Below are 20,531 nucleotides of genomic sequence, written 5' to 3'. Positions count from 1 at the left end.
GAATTCCAAGAATCATGTCCTTATAAAACATCTTCCCAGGAACAAAAGAAAAGCATGGAGAGTGGGCCCTCTTTCATCACAGAGGACATTTTCCCAAGGATTAGCCTATTGGTCTTCATTTCAGATCTCTTTGGCCGGGCAGGTTGTTTCTCCATTTTGGAAAAAGGGAATGAAGTTCCATCATGGGCTTATTCCAGTCAAGAGTCATCATCAGAGAGTGGGCACCTTGCCATGCTAAACAGAAAAGTTGCCCACTCAGTGGGCAACTAAAACATCAGTGGTTATTTATTAAATATGCTAGTGTACAAATTAGGTAGCTCTCCATTTAGAATAAGATAAGTGTTATGTTCAAAGCAGATGTTTATCTAATCAACTAGATCAGACCAATTTTATGTAGAAAAGAAAAAGGTGAAGAGATTACATTTTGTACTCATGGACATACTCCTATGGAGCCCTCTTCATCCATTCATTACTAATTAATTATTGAGGATATACAGTGAGCTTGGTATAGTGACTAAGCACTAAGACTAAGCTGCTGTCCTTGTAGGGTAATTACAATATGGAGGATTACAGGGGACAAGGAACAAGGGAGGTCCTGATGATGGGAAAGTAGCCTGGCTTTGCCTTAGGATGAGGGAGAGTTTTAGAGAATGTGAGGCCTAGAGACAATCCTGAACACAAGTGAGGTTCGCCAGGTGATGTATGGGTCAGGGCTAGGTTGGGCTGGAAAGAGAGTGAGGAAGGGCTCAAGAAAGGCAAAGAAACTATTTATGCAGTTTTACAGATAAGAAAGCTCAGGCAAATTGTGAAAATAACTGTAATATGGTATGGCAGGAGTGACCAGTAGCATGAGAAGACAGATAGGCTGGCGTCAGATAACAAATCTAGACTCTATCTCAGGCACAACAGAGACTGATATAACTAGATTTGCATGGCTGATTTACATAGTGGGGCTGGTGGCCCACTATTGGTGCACTGTCCCCATTGCTCTCATAATCTTCATATCCTCACAGTCAGCTGAACGCACTTTTCTGCCTCTCGACTTCAAGCCAGGAAAAACTGGCTTGTTTGGGTCATTGGTGACAATGTGCCACTCTTAAGCCTGGACTGAGGGACCTTGGGTATTTCCATTTGATCACTTGGATATCTGCTTTTGCCAGGAGAACATTGTGCCTGGCCAGTCTACTGGGTCCACTAGGAAGATGGGAAACAAATGGAACAGAGCCACCCCAACTGCTGCAGCCTGAAGCATGGCGGACCCAGCTGCTCCCATGGTTTCATAGGAGACAAATAGATGTGTTTGTTTGTATGCCACTAAGATGGGGAGGCTCTGCACTACAGTCGCCACAGATAATCAAGAGAGGGCCACACTAGAAATGATGCATTAGCAGACTACTATAGTTGACAGGTTCAACAGAACTGTCAAGACATGGAAGCTTATAGACAAGTTAGTTAGGAGTTAGTTAAAAATGTCTCCACAGGGTCTTCCTTGGGTAACTATTCATGGAGATGGCAAAAAAAGGGAGTAAAATAGGGACTTATTTACATTGATCTGAGACTTGTGAGCCATCCGAGGGGAGATCGCGAGGGAGAGAGGTGATAGCTGGATCACCAATAGATACGTAGGTAGAAGCCGCAGGTCTGGATAGCTGCATCCAAGAAGAAGATGGAGCTAGAAAAAATGTGGAGGTCAGAACTCTGAAGAGGCTAGCCTTCAAAGACAAAAGAAGAGCCCTTAAAAGAGACCACAAAAGGGGGTGGGAAGGTGGCTCTGTGGTAGAGTGCTTGCCTCGCATGCATGAGGCTCTGGGTTTGATTCCTCAGCACCACATAAGCAGAAAAAAGCCAGAAGTGGTGCTGTGGCCCAAGTAGTGGGGTGCTAGCCTTGAGCTGAAGAGCTGAGGGACAGCGGCCAGGCCCAGAGTCCAGCTTTCATGACTGAAGAGAAAGGGAGAGAGGGGAGGGGGAGGGAGTCCACAGAGAAACATCCAGGAAAAAAACAAAAGCCAGGGAGAGTGGCTTCCAGCTGCTAACAATACCAAGTGTTCTAAAAGGAGGGCATGGTCAATTTGGCAGGAAGCTGGGGATGACAGAAAAGACTGTCCCTAATGTATAATCAAGAAATCGCAGACCATTCCCACAGGAGATAGAACAACTAAACCCTAGCCTCTGGAGAAGGCTGTGGTTTATGGAAATGTCTAGAAAGCAAATATAAGCAAGATCCCCATCCCTGTGGGTGAACAGCACCTTGGAGCAGAACTTCACATTTCCTGTAGCTAGTCTCCATGCCATTCCCACCACTAGATCCCAAGGCTTTGGTCCCCTTGGCGAGTCTGTGAAAAGCAGCATCTGTCAGGTGTCTGGCCTGGCTGCTGTCCCTCTGACTCATTTCTCATCGATCTGGATGAACTTTCTGAATGCCGCAGTGCCGCTGTTCTATCCAGCTTGGCTTCTGTGGTTGAGATCTGTGGGCTCTTTCTTTCAATAGAATGGTGGACTCTTTGCCCTTGTGTTCTGGATTCTGAATTCTGTAGACCAGCTGTGGTGGAAGTACCTTGACCCCTTCCACATTTGGCAGGGAGCGGTACTGGGGAAAGGTGAGATCGTGAAAAGTTGAGCTGTTTAAGGCTTGCGCTGGGAAGCATACAAACATACATGGCTACCACCAAGCGGTTGCCACATTTAAGAACTTAGTGATGGTTCAGGTTGGAGAATGACAGACTCTTGAAGTTTGTTTTCCTCTTGGATTGGTACTGACATTTCCCCATGAGTCAACTCAGATAGTTCATAAATTGATCTTTGTTCCACTTTGCAACATTTATTACAATCACTGAAGAATAAAGGTTTTCTATTCTTTATTTTATGTTTTATTGCAGTCACTTCTTCAAACAGGGGAATGTGGTTGGCAGGGTAGGGGTAGATCACAGGCAGCAGCAAGGGTGAAATTGAATGGAGAGAAAGGTCCCTAAGCTCTTATGGATTCTTTCTGTTGCTCACTGTCTTCAAGGAAGGGTGTGGGGGAAAGAAATTGAGTGTCCTGCTGGAGAAAGGCACAGAGGGCAATGGGTAAAGAAGAAAATCCCTACCATGTTACAGGTGAATATAGAAGAACCATCTGCACTGCCACTGTCCCTAGGTTATGTTTGAGGATAGTTATAGAAAGGACCCTTGGCCAGAAGAAAGAAAATATAATCCCAGGTATGCAGGAGAGGCATTCTGGAACTTTCAGAGGCTGACAGATGTCAGTCCTTGTACATGTATAACTCTCTCTCTCTCTCTCTCTCTCTCTCTCTCTCTCTCTCTCTCTCTCTCTCTCTCTCTCTCTCTCTCTCTCTCTCTCTCTCTCTCTCTCTCTCTCTCTCTCTCTCTCTCTCTCTCTCTCCTCTCTCTCTCTCTCTCTCTCTCTCTCTCTCTCTCTCTCTCTCTCTCTCTCTCTCTCTCTCTCTCTCTCTCTCTCTCTCTCTCTCTCTCTCTCTCTCTCTCTCTGCTAGTCCTGGGGCTTGAACTCAGGGACAGAGTACTTGCAAAGCTGGTATTCTATCACTTGAGCCATACCTCCACTTTTGCATTTTGGGCTCTAAGTAGGATTACCAGTATGAGTTACTAGCACCTGGGTGAGACATTTCTTATATACAACATTTACCTGAGAGTGGAAGACTTTAGGAGTCCAATGAGATTACTTAGGGTGGAGTAAGGTAGCCTGGGTGCTACGAGTACACGCTGGGGGGTTGGGGGGGGGGTTAGGAAGGATGGAGTCTGAGCTGGCTTCTGCCTGGAAGGCCTCTTTAGTTGAGGTAGCTATCCTCTAACTTGTTAGACCCGGATTACTGAGACTGGAAAGGAGATAGGTAGAGGGAAGAAGTTCATCCAGAGAATGACAATCACACATTTGACAGTTTAGCAGAATAGTGATGAATCTCCTGAGTTGATACACTGGATATATCATTTGCTAGCTCAGTAACATTGACCTTTTTGTGCCTTGGTTTCTTTATTAGTGCAGAGATGATATAAATAGCTGGTGGGAGGACTAAATGAGACAACTCTCAACAAGTTTGACAGTGATAGGACTCTGAGTAATTTGGCAGGACCTGCCTTTGTACGTTGCTTTCCAGAAGGACCAAGAGGACCAAGGCTTACACCTTCGTTCCTGGGTCCTCTCTACACAAGATAGATGGCTGGCCCAATAATAATCAGCCCAGGAATTAACAGACAGGAAAAAGGAAAAATAGGAAAAAGAAAACAAAGGTTTTCTTCAGCTATTGTCTGTCCTATTTAGCTTTAGCCCCTGGGACTCCACTTGGAGTGAAATCTCCAATCAGTTCAATGATTTGTCCCGAATCCCACATCGAGATTACTGAGGAGTAGGGACCTGGACTCTTGATCTTCTAAATTAACGGCCCAGGTCTTCTACTCAATCACCTTTCTCCCTGTTGTCCTGTTATGTACTGCCAAGCAAAATCGCCTCCACCATCATTGAGCTTGCTGTACAAGGTGGAATGGTTGCATTTCAGTGAGCCATGCACTGAAACAAAATATTGCCTTAGGCATTTTCCTGGATGTTTGATTTTAATACCAAAGCTAGTTCTATCCATAATGGGCAAATACAAAATGATAGATTCTCCTGTGTTTTTCTGACAGCACAAAATGGAGACCAAGAAGCAAGCCAGCTTTGAAAAGTCTCTGAAGGGAAAAGGTACCCCTTTTATTGCTGTGAGTGAGAATCATAACCTTGTTTGTATTCAACCAAAGGAAAATTGTAGCTTACAATTACAGTAAATCAGCAGCTGGAATGATTAATAATAGCAAAATAAGTTGTTTATGCAGCGAGTCATTTATGGTAATGTTTTAGAATTAATAGTCATTTCTATTACTTAAATACTAATTCATGTACTAAGCAATGAATTGACTTTTCTTATGGTGTTATAGCAGCCCTTCTAGCTTAAAGTTGTTCCTTATTGTGTTCTTGAGGTAATTAAAACATACTGTTTATTTGTTCTATTTATGGTTGTTCATGGGACTGTACCACTGAGAAAGCCTTGTGTCCAGTTTATAGAAAGTCACCATGGGTGAGCTCTGATCCTTATAGCCTCATTTTTTTTCTGACCAGGAAAATTCCCAGAACTGCTCTAGGCAATCTGTCCAGTCTTCCTATGGTTGGTTTCCTTTGGCCCATCCATCAGATGATAAGTTCTAAAATCTGTGCCTGCTGCTACCATTTTACATCGATTTAGCAGATTCTCTTTTTTTCTGCAGCCATGTTTCCTGGGCAAGTCCATTCATTTCTTCAGGACTATCATCTCTTGTCTAAACATACAAAAAAGCTGGAAGTGGACATCTTAAGAGTTATGGCTCTAAATTTTAATGCAGTAAGGGAATCTGTGAGTATACTTCCTTGCAGATATACTGAACGTTCTGACTGCTGAAAAAAGCAAAACCAGAAAAAGATTAATGGGCTAGAGTTTCTGGAGGATCCACTGCTGACAGACATGAACTGCCTATTCCCATTTAGTATCTCCATATCTTCCTGAAAGCTGAGTTTTACTATTGGACTTCTTCCACCCTTTTCAACAACAGGCTGCACAAAAAAACCTATTGAATCTCAGATGAGGCTCTAGGCTGATACTTTATGAGATATTCCAGATTCTTTTTCCAAGTTTTTTTTTTAACGAGATGTGATCATTTATCTTCCATTTATTGCACCTATTAGTTGTTTTTGTTTTTGTCTTATTGAAGACAAGACAAATTTATATAAAAAATCACCTCCAAGATGTAAATAAATTTTACTGCTTTTGCTGACTTAGGACTACGCAAGTCAGTTGGTTTGAAAAATCTTGAGAGATCAAGATCATAGATTTGTATTCCATGCAGTTCTATTAGTTTGGTCCTGTTCCCTGGCCTGGTATCATCAGTCTTGGCTGCAGCTAGCTACCTTGGGAAAAGGCATGGTATCAGTTGTAAGAAGCTTGGTGCTGAGTATTTCTGACCTAGGGCTAAGATTCCTTCTCTCTCCTGGAGCTACCAGTGCTGAGTAGTTTCTGAGTCACAGTTGGGGAGACTGGTGTGTTGGCACAAGAAGTCTTTCTTGTCTACCTGGTTGGATGCTGACTTTTTGATGGTGTCCTTCAGCAAAATAGCTTCTCATATCATCCTATTTAGCAGATCTAAATATCAAATCCTAAACAATAATTTGGCTGCATTTTAAATAAGAAAATTGTCAGAGAAATAGGACACATGAGGGGTAAGGAAAGTTGCAAGATGCTATCTCAAATGTCAGAATGGTGATATGCACCTGTTGTATCAGTTATATGGCAAGCATAAATAAGGGATCATGCTCCAGGACAGCCTGAGCAAAAAAGCAAGAACTAATCTCAAAATTAAACACAGAAAGAAGCAAGAAATCAGAAAGTATGACTCAAGTGGTAGAGCAATTGTCTAGTGTAACTTGATAGCAAAACTCACCAATATTGCCAAGAGAGAAGGGGTGGGGGGGGAGAGAGAGAGAGATTTAACTAATAAAAATGTACAGGGCTGGGAATGTGGCTTAGTGGTAGAGTGCTGGCCTAGCATACATGAAGCCCTGGGTTCAATTCCTTAGTACCAAATAAAAAATAAATAAAAGAAAAAATGTACAATTACAGGGCTGAGGGTGTATGTTGCTAGAACACTTGTCTAGCAAGTTCAAGGGCCTGAGTTCATACAAAACTAGATAAAAAGTTTAAACATTATGTCTAAAAGAATCAAAGATTTATTCAAAGATAAATAAATTGAAAAGGATAAGAATTTGGGAGCAACTGTAGGAAGGCAGTAATGAGAATGGTATCATTTTTAAGTCATCTCAAATTCAAACAAAAAATAGAGCAACTACAGAGCAAAACCTTAAAAACTCATAGACAAGCATTTACAGCAAGGTTAAAAACAAAGAATCCCCTGAGCTCTAAATTACAGGCAGATGGAGGAAGCCACTACCAATAGCTTCAAGATCTGCAAAGTATCAGCACATGTGCCAGAGATAGTTGAAAGAGGGAGGGGAAAGCTGACCAATTTGAGAACTCCCAGATTCATAACTAGAAAGTATAGCAAGCCACCACAAAACAGTGTTTAATCTACCATAAAACAGCATTGAATCTAAGGAGAATTTTACCCAATTGTATTTATCAGGGGTCTCCAGAGAAACAGACCCAATGGGATATATACTTTCAGCTCTCTATATCTGAAGGTTCTAGCCATGGATTCCACCAACTACAGATCAAAAATATTTGGAAAATAGCTGCATCTGAACATGTATAGACTTGTTTCCTTGTCATTATTCCCTAAAAACCACAACATAGCACCTATTTGTACATCATACATTGTATAAGCAATCTTGAAGTCATTGATACATAGATTATATACAAATGCTACACCTTTTATATCAGGTACTTGAGAATCCATGGATTTTGGTAATGGAGGATGGCAGTTCTCAAATGACTCTCTCATTTATATGTCTATAAATTACATAGGCATATATTTTATTATTGGCACTGATTCATGTGTTTATGGAAGCTGCCAAGTTTCATGAAATGGGACTGTTAAGTTATAGATACAGGAGAGATGATGATGTAGCTCTTAGTCCAAGGTCAAAGGTCGGAGAACTAGGGACTACTAGTGCAAATCCTTGAGATCAAAGGTCTGAGCAATAGTGGCTCTGGAGTCCAAAGGTTGTAGAAGATGAATGTCTAAGCTCAAAACGAAAACAACAGAATTTACCCTATCTTTCATGTCTTTGTTCTAGTTGGGTGAGTTTTTAACAGATGGAACTATTTCCACCTATGTTTATGAGAACAGATCCTCATACTCAGTCTACAGAATCAACCATAATCCCTTCTGAAATACTTAAAGATGTATGTAGAAATAATATTTCAGCATCTATCTGGGCATCCCTTAGCCCAATCAAGCCAAAACATTACAGTAACCTACAGATTAAAATGTAGTATGGTGAATGAACGTGGGGTAGGTCAGTAAAGGAACTAAAGAAGTTTTATCTTCCTTCACCATCTCTTGAAGATGAGAAATGAGTGATCTTTTCTCAATAAGTGTTTAAGTTAGGGGTAGTATTTGTTATTCTTATGCTATTATGTATATAGATAGACTAGGATAAAGCAAATAGATGATTATGAATTATCCTATTATCTCCTTGAGAACCAGGATATTTTGGCATGGAAGAAAGGAGCTAAAGATGTACAATAGATGATTAAGTAAAAGCCTGATAATCATGGAATTGAATGGAAGTATCTGTGTGAACTCATGAAGGGTGTTCCTGTATACTTCCTTCTGCTAGAAGGTGACATACCCACTACTAAAAAATCACACAATGTGCAAGTTGCACAATAAAAGCCACTAGGCTTAGGTAAAAAAATGAGGATATTAGTACAATACTAAAACACTTCAGTAGTGCTGGGCATTGGCGGCTCACGCGTGTATGGCCCTAGCACATGATTCTACACATATTAAATGGTTAATAAATATACAAATAACACACTGAACATTGTACTTTGCCTTGATAAAGACAGAAAGCCATGTGGAAGCAGGCATTGGAAGGGTTACAACCTGTGAGACATGACAGAACAGTGGCAGAAGGAAGACTGAGACTGATGGACAGTCATCACTCTTGATGGGGATGGCCACCTCTGTTGGGCATTGGCATTGGCCCCCAGAATCACATGATCTTCTGTAGCCTTACACTCTGGGTCAGTCACCTTTGGCCCTTTCTGGGATGCATTTGGCAACAGATACCTATTTCATCAAAGCTGCAGGTTTTAACTAATTTCCACCCTATTTTTTAATTTAATTTCTGTCATTGATGAAAATCCTGTTGCCACTTTCTCTTCTGTTCTGCAGTTTTACTGGTCTGATTAAAACCTCTGGAAACTGTAACATTTGAAATGGTCAAGCCAGTCACTCATTGACAGTAAAAAGGGGCCACGTGCAAGATTGGACAGTTTCTGTTTAAGGCCTTTGTAGGTAGATTGTACTTTCTCTCTGATTTTGAAATAAAGTTAATCTTTACTTTTTCACTATTTCATATATCTTTGATTTGCCTTTGTACACCCTTCTGCATGCACATGATATTTCTCTTATATAAAATCACCTATCACCATATGTAAAATTTGTTATTCTGCACTCACTCCCTAATATCGATTGTATTTGAACAGATTAGAACTTTCAAAGTAAGCATTATAGTAGAACTGGCTGTGTACAGATTCTCAGTCTCCCTCCACCAACCCAGCTCCTTAGCTGTGTTTGACTGAAAGCAATGAATAAGCTCACTGCAGAGTAGAAAGAAAAAAAATCCCAGAGACAAAAGATGCATCTTTTCCCTTATATGTGGAAGCTATATTTAGCTCATAAATTTATTAGTAAATACATTGGGTGTTATACAAATGTACACAAATATATTAACTGAAATACAACGGATTCAAGGGAGAACTAAAACTATGTAATCCCTTAGAAAGGTAAAGTTAAAGTTCAGTCAAATAAACTCCAGGAAGCAAGTACTTGAAAGAAGTAGAAGTGGGGTCAAGGGGAAAGGTGTAGACAAATGAAGAAGAGAACAGAGGGTGAATACAGTGAAGAATTCAATGTAGATCCCAAAAATTTTTTAAAAGTTAGGGAAAGAGTAGGCAGAGGATGAATGGGTGAGATTGTTGAAAGGGGTGTCATTGATCAAGAGGCATCATAACTTCTTTGTAGAACTACGTAAAGATTATATATATATATATATATATATATATATATATATATATATATATATATATATATATATATATATATATATATATTTCAAGGCCAAAAAAAAAGCATCCCTAGCATGGAATAGAAGTTTTTATCCCACTAAAAGAAATGAGGGATTCATGGCTCACTTCAGCTGTGGGACAGGAGCTGTTCCTGGAGCATCTTATGCTTCTGGAGAGCAGAGAAGCTACCGCAGACTGCCAGGGTCATGTCATAAGATCATGTTGACAGTTGGGCAGCCAACTGAAGCCACTGACAGTGCTGAAAGATGAGATGTTTATATTTCAACAAGAATCAAAATTGCATAAATATATTCCAATGCATCAGATGTGTTTAAATCCAAGGGCTACTAATAACTGAAAAACACTGGCTGCTTTGGGAGGATGAGAAGCACATTCATTATCTTAGAAATGTAATCAAATTCTTGTTCTGCCTTTCATTTGTGAACTGTACCACTGGATAATCAAAGCTTAGATGAGTACAAACATCTCTCTTCATGGAAGTTTTTCAACTATCAAAAGACATGATAGAGCTAGAACATCACCATTTTGTTCCCCCCTGCCGCAACACATTAAAGGGTAATGCACTGGACATGAACAGCTGCTAACATCTTTAAAAATTAAAAAAAGGTGTGTGTGGGGGACAGAAATTATTTGTTCCTGATGGACAACATAATATCATTCATAATCTGGCCAAATGGATTAAATTTAAGACTAATCAAGCCTGTTGATTAGTCTTCAACATAATAGCTTGTACATCTCATTGTTACAGTGGGTTAGCCTGTATCCCTATTCAAGCATTTTGTTTTTTCCCTTCCCCAAATTAGAGAAGTGTACATACAAGATGCAGGGCACCGACCTCAAATACAGTGGAAACAGGGTTATATTGTAGGGGGAAAACATACAAAGAAACAAACAAAAAAATCACATGGTATTTTAAAAATACATTAGAAACAATAGCAAGAAAGAAAAAAATATTGTGTCCCTATCTCCCAATTTGCTACCAATTTGCAGGAAATACAGGGCTGAAAGGAGCATGTCAAACTCTTCCTTAAACATGCAATCGGTGAAATCCAGATTGTGGGAAATTTTACAGGCTAAATGGCTCAGATTTTTAAACAGAAAAATTTATAAGAATAAGAAGTATTTTATTTGCAATAACTAGTACATGTGTAGGACAAGCAGAAAAGGTCAAAAGCTAAGTATATATGACCATATAAGATGATGTTAAGCAAAATGGACCCCAAGATAGGGACACAATTTTTTTTCTTTCTTGCTATTGTTTCTAATGTATTTATAATGTACCATGTGATTTTTTTTTGTTTGTTTCTTTGTATGTTTCTCCCCTGTGGTATAACCCTGTTTTCACTGTATTTGATGTCGGTGTCCTGCATCTTATATATACACTTCTCTAATTTGGGGAAGGGAAAAAATGCTTAAATAGGGATACAGGTTAACCCATTGTAACAATGAGATGTACAAGATACTATGTTGAAAATGAACTTTACAACTTTGGTTGGGGCGTAGTTATGGAGGTGGGAGGGAAGGGATGGTAGGGGAAAAACAGAGAGGCAACAATACTCTATAGGAAATGTACTCATTATCTTGCTCATGTAACTGTAACCCCTCTGTACAGTATTTTTACAATAAAAAAGGTACAAAAAAGATTTAAAAAAGAATATGAAGTAGTCTAGACAGAACTTATAGTTAAAAAGCAGTTTAAAGATATGGCAAAGATTTTTAAATTACTAATTTATTGTTATTATAGAGGTGATGTAAAGAGGGATTACAATTTCATGAGTCAGGTAATGAGTACATTTCTTTTTATACAGTGTCTTCTGTTCCTTCATTCTTTCCTGTCTCTCCATCCTGTTTTCCCCCACAGTTGTATAGTTCACTTTTACCAGTGTCCAGTGAGCTTCTCTGCTGCACTTTTTCACCCTTTTTCCCTCTAGGTCTGTGCTCTCCCCATAAACCCTTCTGAAGATGTACACCTGAATATACCATACATAAGGTAAAGAAGACAGAATTATCAAAAACTGAAAAAAGAGAGAGGTCTCTTGTTTCCCTATCTTGGGAGTGCATTTCAATATGTATATTATTTTATATAAATACAAAGAGGCACTTAGGCATTGTATCTTTGAGTTTCTCTCATAAGAGTATCTGCTTTTGGTCTCACTATGTGTGAATATCTAAAATCCTATATATTTTTTTTATCATATCCTAGTGTATTTTAGATCTAATTTCTGCATATCAGAGAACACACAGACTGTTGGTCTCTTTGAGCCTGGCTTACTTCACTTAACATAATTTGTTCTAGTACCATTCATTTCCCTAAAATAACATTTTATTTTTTTCTAATGGCTGTGTAAAATTCCATTGCATATAAATACCACATTTTTTGGATTCACCACTCATCTATTGTTGGGCATCTGGGCTGTTTCCATATGTTGGCTATTGTGAATATTACAGCAATGAACATGGAAGTACAGGTGTTTTTATCATATCCTGGCTCATGATGTTAGGGTAGATGCCCAGGAGTGGTATGGCTGACTCATAGGAAAGGTCCATGTTTCGTTTTTTTTGAGGAACCTCCAGACTGCTGTCCAGAGTGGTTGTACTAATTTACATTCCCACCAGCAGTGCAGTAGGGTTCCTTCCCTCCCTCCCCCTCCTCCCCCCCCGCCCCCCCCACATCCCCACCAACATTTGTTGTTTGAATTCACAATGTTGGTCAATCTAACAGGGGTGAGATGGAATTTCAGACTTGATTTGATTTGCATTTCCTTTATGATCAGGGATGATGAGCATTTCCTCATGTGTTTCTTTCCATTCTTACCTCTTCTTCTAAGAGGTCTCTTCTTAGCTCCTTTGCCCATTTAGTGATTGGCTTATTTGGTTTGGGAGAGGTCAGTTTCTTGAGATCCTTGTATATTTTGGATATTAGGCCTTTGTCTGATATATTGCTGGCAAAGATCTTTTCCCAGTTTGTTGGCTGTCTTTCTAGTTTAGTAACTCCATCCTTAGCTGTGCAGATACTTTTTATTTTGATGTAGTCCCACTTGTCAATTCTCTCTCCTATCTGTTATGCCGCTGGGACTCTTTTCAAAAGGTTTCTACCTATACTGAGTTCTAATACTTCTACTTTTTCTTCAGAAGAGAGTTTTAAATTGGCAGAGCTAAATTATAGCATCTTAGGATGAACATTTTATGGTAAAACTGTACAGAAACACAAAAATGTAATTGCTCTATGAATCAGGAATCTTAGTAATTAAGTTAAACTAAAGAAAACAATACAAACCATAGTCCCTGAATAACTGTGTGTGTGGATTGAGACTCCTTTATACTACATTATCACTGCAGAGCCATTTCTAATATGCTAGTATTTTAGTACTAGGCATAGCCTTGCCTTGCTAGCCAGATCTGTAGTCCCAGTGGCAGTAGTATCATTGGGCTTTATATCCCAAAAGGATTGGATGATTTGTTCTAGGATAACTTTTTGCTTTCCTCCTGGTGTGCTGAGTCCACTCCCCAAGATGAGCTGAGCAGTCACTGTATTCCTCTATCTCTTCTCTAAGGTCATGGAAAAATTTAGTGTTTGCTCCCTTTCCTTCCCCACCCCCATTCCCACTTCCATCCAAGAAAACAATAACAAAACTAAATACTGGGCTGCTGGAGAGTTGTTTTCTTCACTATCTCTGCAGGAGCCCTGGAGTCCTATTTGGCTGTTTTCATGACATGCCAATTAGATAAAGATTGTTAATCAGAATTATGTAGGGTCCATAGGAAAAGGAGGAAGGAGGGCAGCAATGTGACAGAAGCAGAATGGCAGATAGAGAATGCCACCCCTCCCACTCTGCTCTGATGTTTTATTCAGGCTACTTGCAAATGAGCCAGTGGAAACAGCATTAACAATAAATGAGATTCATTAGACAGGGGAGAGAATGAAGAGAGAGATTTGGGACTTGTTTCCTTGCTAACCAGGTACACAGGCTCCCTGTTGAGTCAATCAAGATGAGCCTTTGTCAGGTAGCCTTACCTGGGGTCACCTACTCAGGCCTGTAGAAGATCTTATTTTCCCACTCATATCAAGAAGTTTTTCCTAGCAGACCAGAGCCAGCCTACCAGGAAAACCCAACGGGGAAACCCTGGGCCTGGACACTGTTCACTCTCAGGTTCATTATTCAAGTTGTCACAGCTCAAATATTAGATAATTGTTCTAATTTACTAAAATAACTAACATTTCATTTATGCTTTACAAATAACCACATGCCTTTGCATACATTGTCAAACATCTTTTTCATAATCACCCTAGAATAATAATGACTGGTTTCCTAAATGAACTTTTCAAGTTTACACAGATCCTTAAAACCCTCTTCTAAAAGAATAAAAATGTCCTGCAAGCCTTTCCTTTCAGACCATGTCTATGAGCTTCAGTCTCCTTGATCTACCAACTTACCAAGACATGCAGTTTTTCCTCCCATGCAACCAGTATGCTCCGTGTGTCCCTTCTCCGTCAGAGAGAAGCAGGGCTCTAGAAAGTGGGAGTCACCGCTTGGCTTCTCAGCATACAGTGCTCACTACTGTAGCCTCTACCAATCCCCTGTGGGGCGCTTCATAAGGTAGATGCCAGAGCTCTACTCCAGCATATTCCATCAGAAAGTAGCTCTAACAAGATCTCCAGGGGAATGGAAGGCAGCTTAAAGCTTGAGAGGCACTGAGCTAGAATACACAGAGAGGAGGCACAACAGCTCTGTGCTTCTTAAAGGGAGATCCCAGAGACCACCCCCACCAGCAGCAGTACCTGGGAATTTGTTAGACAATCAACAGACTAACTGAATCTAAAACTCTGGGGCAGGGCTCTAGAGGTAATGTGAATCACAGCAAGTGTGAAAAGCCCTGGAGTCCGTGGCTACCTCTTGCAAGCCTGGTTCCTCTACTTCTGACACATCACGTAGACGGCCATCGCAGCCACACTATGAGAAAATGAAAGGTGTGCTTGGCTTTCACCTTTCTGTTTGATTTCCCTGAGAAAGATTCTTAAAGCTCAGGCTTCTGAGCAGAATCTTTCCTGCCTGTAATTTGATGCTTCATTTGCATTGCCAATAATTAATGGGAAGAAGGAAGTCCCAGGAGAGAAGCCGACTTTCAAGTGCTGTGCTGTATCTAGTCAGAACGCCTGGGAGCAAAGGGCCAGGTTTCCCAGTTTATTGCCTTAAGAATCGATAGAGGGAGGGAGCCATGGTGTAGAGGGACTCTGGTGGGCTTCTGCTAGGGCACTGTGAGGGTACATATATTGCTGGCACTACACTGACCAGATGGAGCAGAGTTGTACAAAAGAAATAGATGCACCCCAAATCACAAGATTGCTGGCTGTCAGAAAATGACCCAGTCCTCCCCTGACTGATCAGTTAGCCGCTGCCCCATGCTCCAGTCAGAAGACCTCCATTTCCTCATTGTGTGGTAGTGCCACCAACACACATTGGTACAACCAGAAGGAGCACAACACTGTCTGCTCTTTATTCATACGTTCATTCAACAAGTCTTTGTTGAGATTATCCTACGTGCCAGGCACATTGCCCAGTGCAAGAGACAATCAATACTCCCATCTTCACAGTGGGTACAATACCACCAAAGTGTGTAATTACCACCAAAGGGCACACGAGAGGCTGTATAATGAGTAACATGCCTCGTCTCAGGTCAGACGAGGGTCCCCTCACAAACTCCAAGGGATTGCTTGAGTTGGGGTACTAAAGGATACACAAGAGTTAACTAAGAAAATGAAAGTGTTGGTGGTTTATAGAACATCACAGACAAAGGAAAAAGATGAGTGGGAGCCAAGTATAATAGTAAATGTCTGGTTATTCTAGCCAGTGCGGAGGCAAAGGTAAGGGATTACAGGTCAAGGACAAACAGGGCAAATGTGTCTTAAAATAAAATGTGTCTTAAAATAAAACAAAACAAGGAGAAGGGAATGGCTCAGTTGGTTGAGATCCAAAGCTCAAAGCACAATACTGGATGGGTGGGGGAGTGGGGTGGGCGGGGCTGACATGAGTGGAGATAGAACATGGATGGCTTAAGTACCACAAGGGAAAAAAAAAACAAAAACAAGACTCCCGAACAGCAGAGAGAGAGAGAGAGACATGGCATCAGATGACACAGAAATGGTGGGCTCACCCACGCTTTTCAGGTCACAAAGTTGTATACTAAAAGCAGCAGAAAGCTTTGAAGGAGTTTTCACAGAAGAATAAAGCCCGCAGACACCATGGAAAGGGAGTAGGGATGACAGGCAAATGAACATATTTTGAAACCATTATAGAAGCTCAGGAACCCTAGCCAAGTACTGGAGGTGAAGATGGTAGACAAATGTGAATGGAGAGACACTTGGAAGAAATCACAGTCCTAGAATGTGGATTGAGGGAGGTAAGGGAAGGCCATGTACCCAGGGGACATGAAAGGCCACTGGGCAAGGTTACTAGACAAGGGTGGAAAGCAGAGTGGGAGCTGGGCTGAGAAAGAGACAGAAATAGTCACATGAACAGTACACCCAGAAAGGACATGTAGAAATGAGCCTTACTCAGTAGCTGTGTATAATGGTACAAGGCTATAATCCTAGCTACTCCAGAAACAAGTTTGAGAACAACCTGGCTATAAAGACCCTGTTTCAATGCAAAATAATAAAAGAGCTGAAGGTATAGCACTCTTCTCGCATGCACAAGGCTCTGGATTCAATGTTCAGTAGTGCATTAAAAAGGAAAACCAAAAAAAATCAACCAATCTCTTGGTGGGTAAGTAAAGTAGATATCCAAACAGCTCTGAATTATTAGGGTTAGCGAATGCATTGATTAGGGTGCTACCATAAGTTTCCTACTGCAGTCTCTGAGCTTGGTTTCTTTACACCTTCAGCAGCAGGTGGATGAAGGGAAGGGGCTAGGGGCAGCTCACTTAGTCATGGTGCTTAGTGGAGAGTTGAAAATGAAATGGCTTCTCCTACTTCTAGTGCCAATTTATTGTGACTATTTAGCTCCCAGAACTGCAGTCCTCTCCCTGATGGCGAGGGCTGCATATAAAATAAATGCAATTTACAATTCTGGCAACTTTCGACAATCATCCCATCATAAATTAGTCAACCATCATAGCGTCCAAATTGGTTCCTGTGATTCTTTCATCTTCCAGGTTGTTTGCCTCAAAGTTTATAACTAAATTGGAAAATATTTATAGCAGTGGGACATTTTTGTGAGTCTGAAGAAGGGGACTTTGAGAAGCCAACACTAGAGAATTGCAGAAAGTGAACCCAGCTGGCTGGCTGGCAGGTTATTTGTTGTATCCCCTTCCCTCCCCTCCCCTCTCCTCCCCTGGGCTCTCCTCTCTCTTCCCTTCCCCTCCCCTCCCTCCCTCCCCCCCTCTTTTTTTTCTGTGGTGGTGGAGGCAGTGGCGATCACTCTTGGGGATTTGTACATGCTAAGCAAAAAAAATATTTTACCGAAGAGCTTCACTCCCCACAGGGCTCTAGACCAGTTTGCAATGTCTTCTCGATCTGTCTTTTGGAAAGTTGCAAAGGCAGCTGCCACCCCTAGGTTTAGAAATTGCTGGTATAGAAGAGGGAGTCCAAAGCAACACAAAATTTTTGATTGGCCAGGAGCTGGTGGCTCAAGCCTGTAATCCTAGCTACTCAGGACGCTGAGATTTGAGGATCGTGGTTCAAAGCCAGCCCAGGCAGAAAAGTCTGTGAGACCCTTACCTCCAATAAACCACTCAGAAAACTGGAAGTGGCGCTGTGGCTCAAGAAGTAGAGCACTAGCCTGGAGCTGAAGAGCTGAGGGTCAGCGCCCAGGCCCAGAGTTCAAGACCCAAGACAGACCAAAAAAAAATTCTTTTGATTGAAGACTTGACCCATTTCAAAAAGAGGAAAGACTTAAGACAAAAAAATTAAGATAGGTTCTTGTATTAGTTAGGATTTGGGCAGAGATCAGAGAGTCCATACCAGAGAAATGGTTGAAGAAAAACTTAAACGGGTGTTTCTAAGAGTGTGAGCAGAGTTAAGGGCCAGAAAGGGCCAGTGAAGCACTAAGCAATTGGGAAAACTACACTTCTTGGAGGCATGAAAGGGAACAAGGGGAGAATAGCTAGTTACTCCATGGTAAAGGGATTCTCTGAGTCTAGAGAAATTGAACCAATGCTACCTATGGCCCAGCAGGAAAAGATAACAAGAAGTAAACACCCCAAATCCCCTACTAGAAGGTACCAGTTCATGAGCTCACCAGAACTGGAAACCAATGAGCAAGAAGCCCATGGCTTTGGTCCACATAGAGCAAGGTAGAGGACATTGGAGACTAGACAAGCAGAAGTAAGCAAAGAAAACCCACCCTGTGAGCCCTCAGACTTGCTCAGATTAGCACATTTCTATGGGATCAATATGTTTATGCAGATCTGTGAGTTTCATTTCCAAAGCTCCTCTGGCTTCATGATGTAGTTAAGCCCATATCAACAGTATTTAATAAACCAACAATAGAAAACACATCAGCTGGCCCAGGGCTGCCTGAGTGAGATGGGGAGGGAACTGCAGTGTTGGCTGATTTCCAGTCTGAAGTCATCTGGGCCTCTGGCCACTTGCCTCTTTTTAAAAGTTGTTGTTTTTCGCCCCCACTCAGAGAAGAGACAAGGCTTGAATTATTGATGAAATCAGAAGACTAAGAGAGACTAAGAGACATGCAGTCCCCATCCTGCCTGTTGTTTGTCCAGTAAATAGCATTTCCTCTGTAAATCGGGAGCTTTCATCTCAGAGGTGTGGACTCGACTTAAGCAGACAGGGAAGCCTCCCTTGGAGAAAACCCTGTGTGATCCTAGCTCACTTTGATCTGCTCCCTTCCCAGATGTAGTAAGAACACATCCAGGTTGCCAGGATACTTTCCCCTTGGCCTGCTTTTATTTCCCACTGTGGAGCACACACAGAAACAGACCTAGCTCCTGGTCTTTTCCCTGGCTTAAATACCAGATCTTCTCATGGGAACCTGCTAAGTTCTGAGCCATTACAACATTCCAGTTGGTGAGGCAGGGAACCCTTCTGGCCCTAATACAGACAGGTAGACCTGCTCAGACATCGCCCTCTGCTGGAAGCTACTGATACTGCTCGGTCTTTATGGGCTTGGCCAGCTCACAGCTGTTCAAAGTGACAATCCTGAGTTGAGGCTATCTTTATCATTTAACAACCTAGATATAAAAAGTTAGGTTATAAAAGAATAAGGTTTTTTATTACTTGGTAATGGAAAAGGATTTTTAACAAGGCTTGCGCGCACACACACAGACACACACACACAAACACACATACACATAAGCTAGAACACATGAAACGGATACATTTGATTATATCAAAATCAAGAATTTCATATGACTGTAAACACCACAAACAAGGTCAAAAGACATCAGGAGGAAATATTTGCAATGAAGGATCAGTATCTAGAATATATAAAGAACTTCTAAAGAGCATATACAAAGAAAATACAGTTGGTCCAACAGAAAAATATTCTGAAAATATACAAGTAACAATTTACAGGAAAATATGGCCCATCAGTACACAATAAAAAGCTCTAGTTGACCACTAGTCAGAAAAATGGTAATTCAAATCCTGGAGAGAGCTTTTCCTTTATCTGCTAAAGTGGAAAATATTTAGAAGAGATATGGGAGCAAAGATCTTTCCATACTCTTTTGGTAGCATTGTAAGTTGGTATCAGCATTTTGCAGTATTATTAAATTATCAATGGTACTGATTAAATAAAACTGGCTCATCTATACTGTGTGTATGTGAGGGGGGAGCAGAGAGAGAGAGAGAGGAAGAAGAAGGAGGAGGAGGAGGAGGAGGAGGAGGAGGAGGAGGAGGGAAGGGAGGGGGAGGGGGAGGGGGAGGAGAGATTGTTGTTGTTTGTTGTGGTGCTAGGAATCCAATCAAGGGCCTAGCACATGTTAGACAAACATTATCACTCCCAGCACAAGATACAGGAGTTTGTTTTGTTTTGTTTTGTTTTGTGTTGATACTGAGGTTTGAACTCAGTGCCTGGGCACTGCACCTTAACTTTTTTCACTCAAGGCCAGTGCTCTACCACTTGAGATAAATCTCCATTTCTGGTTTTTTGTTGGTTAATTGGAGTTAAGAATATTATAGATTTTTTTTGGTCCAGTCTGGCTTCAAACCACTAATTCTTAATAGTCTCTTGAGTAGCTAGGATTACAGGTATGAAACACCTGCACCTGGCATTTTGTTTCAATGGTCTGTATATAATGACATGGAAATATCTCCAAGACTGTGCTGAGTGAACAAAAATCAACCTACAAAATGGCACACACACAATATATATGTATATATACATATATATGATTATATATGCATATATATACATATATATGAATGTATATGTATATATATATACATATATATGATAGTTCCCTGTTTCCATACAGGTATAGATAATATAAGAAGGTACATTAACTGATGACAAGAGTTACCACTGGGGCAGAGATAAAGACTAGAGATGGTGGTTTAAGGGGATGCTATGTCCATCCTGGGGCTTGAACTTAGGGCCTGGGCGCTGTCCCTGAACTTTGTTCTCTCAAGGCTAGACTCTGCCACTTGAGCCACAGCGTCACTTCCATCTTTTTCCCAGTAGTTTATTGAAGATAAGAACCTCAAGCTTTTTTGCCTGAGATAGCTTTGAACCATGATCCTCAGATCTCAGCCTCCTGAGTAGCTAGGATTACAGACATGCC

This window comes from Dipodomys merriami, unplaced genomic scaffold, assembly GCF_024711535.1.
Source record: "Dipodomys merriami isolate MVZ:Mamm:240054 unplaced genomic scaffold, mDipMer1.0.p SCAF_1, whole genome shotgun sequence".
Taxonomy (NCBI): Eukaryota; Metazoa; Chordata; class Mammalia; order Rodentia; family Heteromyidae; genus Dipodomys; species Dipodomys merriami.
The sequence above is the reverse complement of the archived record's forward strand: the minus strand, read 5'-3'. Positions refer to the sequence as shown.